The sequence below is a fragment of the Elephantulus edwardii genome, unplaced genomic scaffold (genome assembly GCF_000299155.1).
Source record: "Elephantulus edwardii isolate Elephantulus edwardi_28Jun2011 unplaced genomic scaffold, EleEdw1.0 scaffold00365, whole genome shotgun sequence".
In the NCBI taxonomy this organism is placed as follows: Eukaryota; Metazoa; Chordata; class Mammalia; order Macroscelidea; family Macroscelididae; genus Elephantulus; species Elephantulus edwardii.
Window position 1 is genome coordinate 1858578 of NW_006400115.1, and position 7439 is coordinate 1866016.

Here is a 7439-nt window from a genome sequence, read left to right on the forward strand (position 1 = left end):
ACTCATGCAATAATATTAAAAATGGGTGAGCGTGGAGGACATTATGATGAGTGAAATATCTCAGTCGCAAAAGGACAAATATTGCATGGTGCCACTGCTGTAAAATGGGACTGATATCAGGGTTGGGGTAAGACTGAGAAAAGCTGGATAGGTTGTATATACTGCACTGAAACAGATGAGGGAGTTAATAATTTAAAAGCGATATATGATAGAGTATTATGGTTATCACAAGAGTCCACAATTAATGTTGCATAGTGGAATGTACTTGGGGTGGTGGAAGGGGTGCGGAGGATTGTGTACCAGGGAGGGAGTGTTTCTTTTACTTTTTTTTTTCCAGTGACAGGTGGCAGCAACTCCTCTTTCTTTTATTCTTTCCTCTTGTAAACAGAAGTTCACCAGCATCCTTGTCCTATCCCCAACAGATAGAGAGACTGTAGGCACCAAATTCTGGGCTGGAGACAGCATAGGCCTCAACAGCTGCCTCCAGTTATGTAGTGCAATAACTGTTCCATTTGTATCAGTGAGTCAGCACTAAACGCACCGGGAACAGCACCACTCAGGGGGCAAGCAGCTGGGCCTGAAGCTTTAAGCAGAGTCAGAGTCAAGTCTTCTGAGGGATGTTGAAGGGATGTCAGGGACTGTCGGCCATAAAACCTTGGCAAGACAGAACCCCACACTAAATAAAGTCACCTCTGTTTATACACAGGGATGTCAAGAATAAAGTCACCTCAGTTATCTGAAGAGAGAAGTCTTTTAAGGAAAGGAAAGCAATCATAGTGGTAGACTGGTCGCATCAAAACAACAAATTCTTCCTCTTCATAGGCTCGAGTGATTGCTGGGCAGGTTTCAGAGTGCTGACAGGGAGACAAGGGACTGCGAGGCCGTGCAAGCTTTTCTCTTGAGGACCTCCAGGAAGAAATGCTCATTCTCGGGGTCGGTTCACCATGACCCCACCCAGGGCCTCCAGCACTTCCCGCTTGTAGTCCTCAAAGTCGCCATCAATCTGGCTGACGCTTTGCTCCTCTACCATCCACAGCTGGCAGTTAGTTTCTGTGATGAGTCGGGCATCACGGCTGACGACAATCACCGCACCCTTATATTCATTGATGGCCTCTCCTAGAGCGTCAATAGGCTCTATATCCAAGTTATTGGTAGGCTCATCCAAGATAAGAACATCAGGCTCCCGACAGGCCAGTTCTGCAAACACAACTCGGGCTTTCTGCCCACCAGAGAGTTTGCAGATTTGGATGGTGTGGGCGTGACTCTCCAAACCGAAGCGGCCCAGGCACTTTCGGGCATCCTGAACTGAAGCCTCGCTGCAGGTACTCGGTGGGTGTCTCCTCCATGCGCAGCTGCTCCGCATACTGCTGGTTGAAGAAGCCAATTTTCAGCCGGTGGTTCTTTCTCATTTCTCCACGAGTCGGTGTCAACTTGCCTGTCAGCAGCAAAAGCAGGGTACTCTTCCCCACACCATTAGGGCCCACGATGCAGATCCTTGAATCCATGTCAATGCCAAAGTCCAGGTTCTTAAAGAGTGGCTTTTGTCCATCATAGCCAAATGTCACACCATGCAGACCCAGCACACGGGGGCTGAGGGGTGGGGGGTCTGGGAAGGTGAAGCGCACAGTGTACTCCTTGGGGCACTTCAGGAGCTCAGGGGCCTCCTGGGACTCTTCATCCTGGTTTTTCCATCGGCACTTCTGCTGCTTTCGAGTCAGGGCTTCCTTTGTTTGCTTTTCTGCCTGCTTGGTGGACTTGCCACCCGCCTTCAGCTCCTTCAGCTTCTTCTCCTGTTTCTCATACTGCTTTAGCAGTTCCTTCTGCTTCTGCTGGTACATCTTCTTGAAGGTCATGTAATTGCCTCTATAGTAGTGGAGTCTCTGGGCATCAGGATGGATAATATCTGTGCAAACATCATCCAAGAAGCCTTGGTCATGGGAGACGATCAGTAACGTCTTCCGCCAGCCCTGGAGGTAGTTATTGAGCCAGATGACAGCATTGAGGTCCAGGTGGTTAGTGGGCTCATTCAGCATCAGCAGTGTGGGCTCCATGAACAGTGCCCTAGCCAGAGACACACGCATGCGCCAGCCTCCAGAGAACTTCTGTGTGGGTCGGTTCTGCATTTCAGGATCGAAGCCTAGACCAGCCAGGATACGTCGTGCTTTAGCCTCTGCAGCTGCCGCCCCTGTGACCCTTAACTCCTCATACACCTTCTCAAGCCTCTCAGCAGCTGTGTTATCCCCCCGTTCCAGCTGTCCCTGAAGTCGCCGCTCCTCTTCCAGCAGCTTCAATCGTTTGGTGTCTGCTCGAAGCACGGCCTGCACTGCTGGTGTTTCATCCACTACCACCTCCTGTTCACACAGCAACACGTCGATGTTGGGAGGGATGCTCAGAGCTCAGTTGGCAATGTGCTTGAGGAGTGTGGTCTTGCCCTTGCCATTGGGTCCCACCAGTCCATAGCAGCGGCCAGCAACAATATACAGGTCTGCATTGACGAATAACTCCTTGCCATGGGCTGAGATGCTGAACTTCCGCAGCTTGATGTCAGAGACATTTTCTAACATGGCTTGGCGGGAGGACACCTCTGCTTGAGACACAGAGAAGTCATTTTCTGCTGCATTGACTGGCTGCTTTAAATGAAGCTACCTGGCGCTCATAGTCCATCTGTTTCTTCAGTTTTTTCTTCTCTTTTTTGCTGAGCATAAGGATCATCTGCCTTAGGTTCTCCCTTGTCTTCCTCATCTTCCATCTCTTCCTCCAAATTCTTTTCTGCTTTCTTGCCTTTCTCCTTCCCCTGTTTGGGTGGTTCCTTCTCTTTCACAATTTCTTCTTCATCATCCTCCTCTCCACTGTCCAGAGAATCAAATTTATTTTGAGGCTTGGCCTTCCCCTTTGGCTTTTCTTCCTTTCCCTTTTTGCCTTTGAGCCCAGGCTGTTTTTCCTCAGATACTGCCTTATTGATCCGATTCTTTTCTGACTTGGCAGGCTTGGGAGGACGTTTTTCTTCCTCCTCCTCCTCTTCCTCACTCTGATCCTGAATCAAGGATGCAAAAGCATTACCACTCTTGCTTTTCTTCCCTCCTCGGGGTACTGGAGCAGGTACCTCATCTTCCTCATCACTCGCTGGAACTGAGAGTTTTTTAAGACATTCCATGAGTTCTTTGTCTTCTCCATCATCGTCCACATCCTTTATCCGCCTGCCTTTCCTAGTGTCTCGCTTCTTTTTTTGGTGCTGCTGTTGTTGTTGCTGTTGCTGTTGCTCCTTCTCCTTGAGTGCTTTCTCTTCTTCCTCAGCTTGTTTATCTTCTACTGCCAGCTCTTCAAAGAACGTCTTTTTGGTCTTCTTGTCCTTCTTCCCTTTCTTCACCACTTTTTCTGTGGGGCTCGTGCTATCTCCGTCCCCGATCCACTCGGGTTCCGGCGGCTGCTGCTTGGGCGCCTTCGGCATCTCGGTGGTGGTTACGAGTACTCTGAGTGCGCCGGGTGCTATTTCCCTCTTTTACTTGTGAAAGAGAGGAGCGAACTGGGGCGGGGGACTGCTGGGCGGGGATAGAAGTGCAGCAATGAATGAATGGAAATCCAAAATCTCTGTAAATGTTCATTAAAATTATTTTTTAAAAAACTGAAAAAAATCATGTTGCATTAAAAAAAGGTATTGTTTGGTACAAGAGTGGGGAAAAAAATCCCTTATTAAAGGCACTACAAGCACATAGTGGCTACTGGATTGTATGTTGTTGTTATGTGCAGTCAAGTCAACTATGACTTCCAATAACCCTGTGAACAATGGCCCTGAATGGTTCCCTATCCTGAGATCACGAAGGAAGAAGTTCCGGCTGCAGTGAAGGCATTCGCAAAAATATATAAGGCCCCAGGAATCAATTGACGTGTTTCACATAATATATGAAGCCCTGGATGTGTTCAAAAGTCTATGCAAGGAAACTTAGAGAATACTTGCCTGGTCAATTGACTGGAAGAAAATGTTTTAAAAAGTGCAAAGGCAGGGAGCTGTCAGAAGTTCAAGCTGGATTCAGAAGGGATAGTCGCACCAGTGATATCATTGCTGATACTGGATGAATCCTGGCGGAGAGTAGAGAATACCAGAATAATATTTATTTGTGCTATATTGAAATTGGGAAGGGTGTACGCCAGGGATGTGTCCTATCTCCATACCTTTTCAACCTGTATGCAGAGCAGATTATCCGAGAGGCTGAACTCTATGAGGAGAAGCGTGGTGTTAGGATTGGTGGACGATCTATCAACAATCTGCACTATGCAGATGACACAACTTTGCTCAGTGAAACTGAGGAGGACCTCATGCACTTACTGCAGAGGGTCAAGGACTGCAGCCTTCAGTATGGACTGAGGCTCAATGCCAAGAAGACAGAAATTCTCACCACCGGACCAATCGGTAGAGTCAGGATGGATGGCAAAGAAATTGAGAGTGTTCACAGCTTCAGTTTGCTCGGCTCCACGGTCAACACTCTTGGCACCAGTAGCCAGGAAATAAAAAAACGTATTGCGATGGGAAAGTCTGGGGTTAGGGACCTCTCTAAAGTACTCAAGAGCAACGGTGTCTCTCTGGAGACTAAGGTGCACCTGATACAGGCCATGGTTTTTGCAATCACTTGTTATGCATCAGAGAGTGGGACAATGGCTAGGGAGGATAGAAGGAGAATTGACGCCTTTGAGCTGTGGTGCTGGAGAAGAGTATTGAATGTACCATGGACTGCCAAGAAAACAAACAGATTCATCGTAGAGAGGGTTAAACCAGGCTTTAAACCAGGCTGCTCTTTGGAGGCAAGGATTCTGGGGCTTCGCCTGACATATTTTGGACATGTTGTAAGGAGAGACAGGTCTTTAGAGAGAGACATCACGCTGGGTAGAGTAGAGGGACAGCACAGGAGGGGAAGACCCTCTATGAGGTGGATTGATTCAGTGACTGGGGTAATCGGGATGGGTGTGTCAGAGGCAATGAGATTGGCACGGGATAGAGCACGGTTTAGGGCTGTTGTACATAGGGTCGCTATGAGTCGCAAATGACTCGACGGCACATAACGACAACAACAACAACATATTGACCATGCAAAAACATTTAACTGTGTGGGTCATAACAAGTGTGCAAACAAAGCAAGGGAACACTTGCTGTTGTTATGTGCTATTGAGTTGCCATCAACTTATGAAGACCCTATGCACAATTGTTCTAAGCCTTGACCTATCCTGAGCCAGTCCCATTGACTCTGACACACCTAATCCCATTCCTCAGTTATGATGTCAATCCATCTCATCCAGCGTCTTCCTTTTTTGTATTGTCTGTCCCTCCACCTTTCCATGTACGATATCCCTCTCCAAGGACTGGTTCCTCTTGGCCAAGTGCCCAAAGTATGTAAGACCAAACTTCAAAATATTTGCCTTCAAAGAGAAACTTAGTTTCATCTTTTTCAGGACAAACCTATTTGTTCTCCTGGTGGTCACTGGTATGTTCAATTCTCTTCTCCAGCACTACAACTCAAAAGCATCAATTCTTCTCTCATCCTTCGTCATTATCCAGCTCTCTGATTCATAGCATGTAATGGTCTGGATCAGGTTCACCTTTCTTTCTAGACAGACATCACTGCTCTTCAGCACTCTGGATAAGTCCCTGCCAGTAGACTTCCCCAATGCAATTCATCTTTTGACTTCCTGCCAAGAGTGTTAATCATGGAGTTTAGCAAGCTAAAATTGTTAACAAGTTCAATCTCTTTTCCATCTATCATGGTGCCAGTTAGCCCAGTGGTAAGAATTTTTGTCTTCTTGATGTTAAGCTTCAATCCATATTGAAGACTATTCCTTGACCTTCTGCAGCAAATGCTTGAGGTTCTCCTCAGTTATGGCAAGCAAGGTTGCATAATCTGCATATCACAGGTTGTTGATTCCTATTCAAATGCCATATTCCTTATGATAAAGTCCACCCTCTAGAAAGATTTGTTCCTCTTATAGATTGAAAAGATATGGAGACAAGAGGCATCTCTAATTCACTCTTTTCCTAACTTTGAAACATGCAGTGTTTTCTTGCTCTGTTCTGACGACTGCTCCATCTTTAGGTTCTGTATGAGCACAATCATTTGTTCTGGGATTCCTATTCCTCTCAAAGTTAGCCACAATATGTTGTGATCTAAAAATTGTACATCAGAGCACACTTATAGTAGATTAATAGAGATAGCAACTGAGGCTGAGTACTCAAATTTGAAAACACAAAGGAATAGGAACAGCTGTAAGAAGAAACTAGTGATTGGTACGTGAAATATGAGAAGTACGAATGTAGAAAAACTTGACATTGTTAAGAAAGAAATTGAATGTATAAATATCGACATATTAGGTATTAAAGAAATGAGATGGACTGGCATGGGACATTTTTAATCAAACAATCGTATGATCAGCTACTATGCTGGAGATGAAAAGGTGAGAAAAAATGGGGTTGCTTTCATAGTTAAAAAGGCTGCTTCTAGATCCATCTTGAAATACAATATTGTGAGTGATATGATAATGTACAAGGAAGACGTGTTAATACCATTATCATTCAAATTTATGTGCCAACAACTAGAGCCAAAGAGGAGGAAATAGATGATTTCTACTAACTGCTGCAATCAGAAATTGATTGAACAAGTAACCAAGATGCATTAATAATAATGCATTAATGCATTATTATTGTGACTAGAATGCAAATTTGGGAACCAGGAAGAAGGATCAGAAGTTGGAAAATATGGACTTGGTGACAGAAACTAGGCTGGGGATAGAATGATAGAATTCTGCACAATCAATGATTTATTCAAAGCAAATACTTTTTATAAGAAACATAAACACAAGCTGTAAACATGGATTTCACCTGATGGGATGCACAGGGATTAGCTCAGTTACAACTGTGGAAGGAATCATTGGAGAAGTTCAATATCAGCAGTGAAAACTAGGCCAGGTGCTCATTGTGGAATAGACCATCAACTACTCATAAGCAAGTTTAAATTAAAGCTAAAGAACATTAAATCACACCCACAGGAATAAAAATTTGATCTTGAGTATATCCCCCCTGAATATAAAAACCAACTCAGGAATAGGTTTGAGGCCTTGAACACTAATAAACGAAAACCAGATGAGTTGTGGGAAGATACTAAGAATATCTTTCACGAAGAAAGCGAAAAATCATTACAAAGAAGGAAGAAGAAGAAGAAAAGACCTAAATGAATGTCCGGAGAAACTCTGAATATTGCACTAGAGTGCCAAGAAGTCAAAGTAAAAAGAAGAAATCAAGAAATTAAGGAGCTGAATAGAAGATTTCAAAGGCAGCTCAGGAAGACAGCAAAGTATTATAGTGATATGTGCAATGAGCTGGAGTCAGAAAATCAAAAGGGTAGAACTCACTTAGCAATTCTTAAGCTGAAGGAATTGAAGAACAAATTCAAGCCATG

General features: G+C 44.8%; 1 pseudogene; it reads right to left on the bottom strand.

Moving 5' to 3' along the window:
• Positions 1-922: 922 nt before the first annotated feature.
• LOC102863639 lies at positions 923-3448 on the bottom strand (annotated as a pseudogene).
• Positions 3449-7439: the final 3991 nt, after the last annotated feature.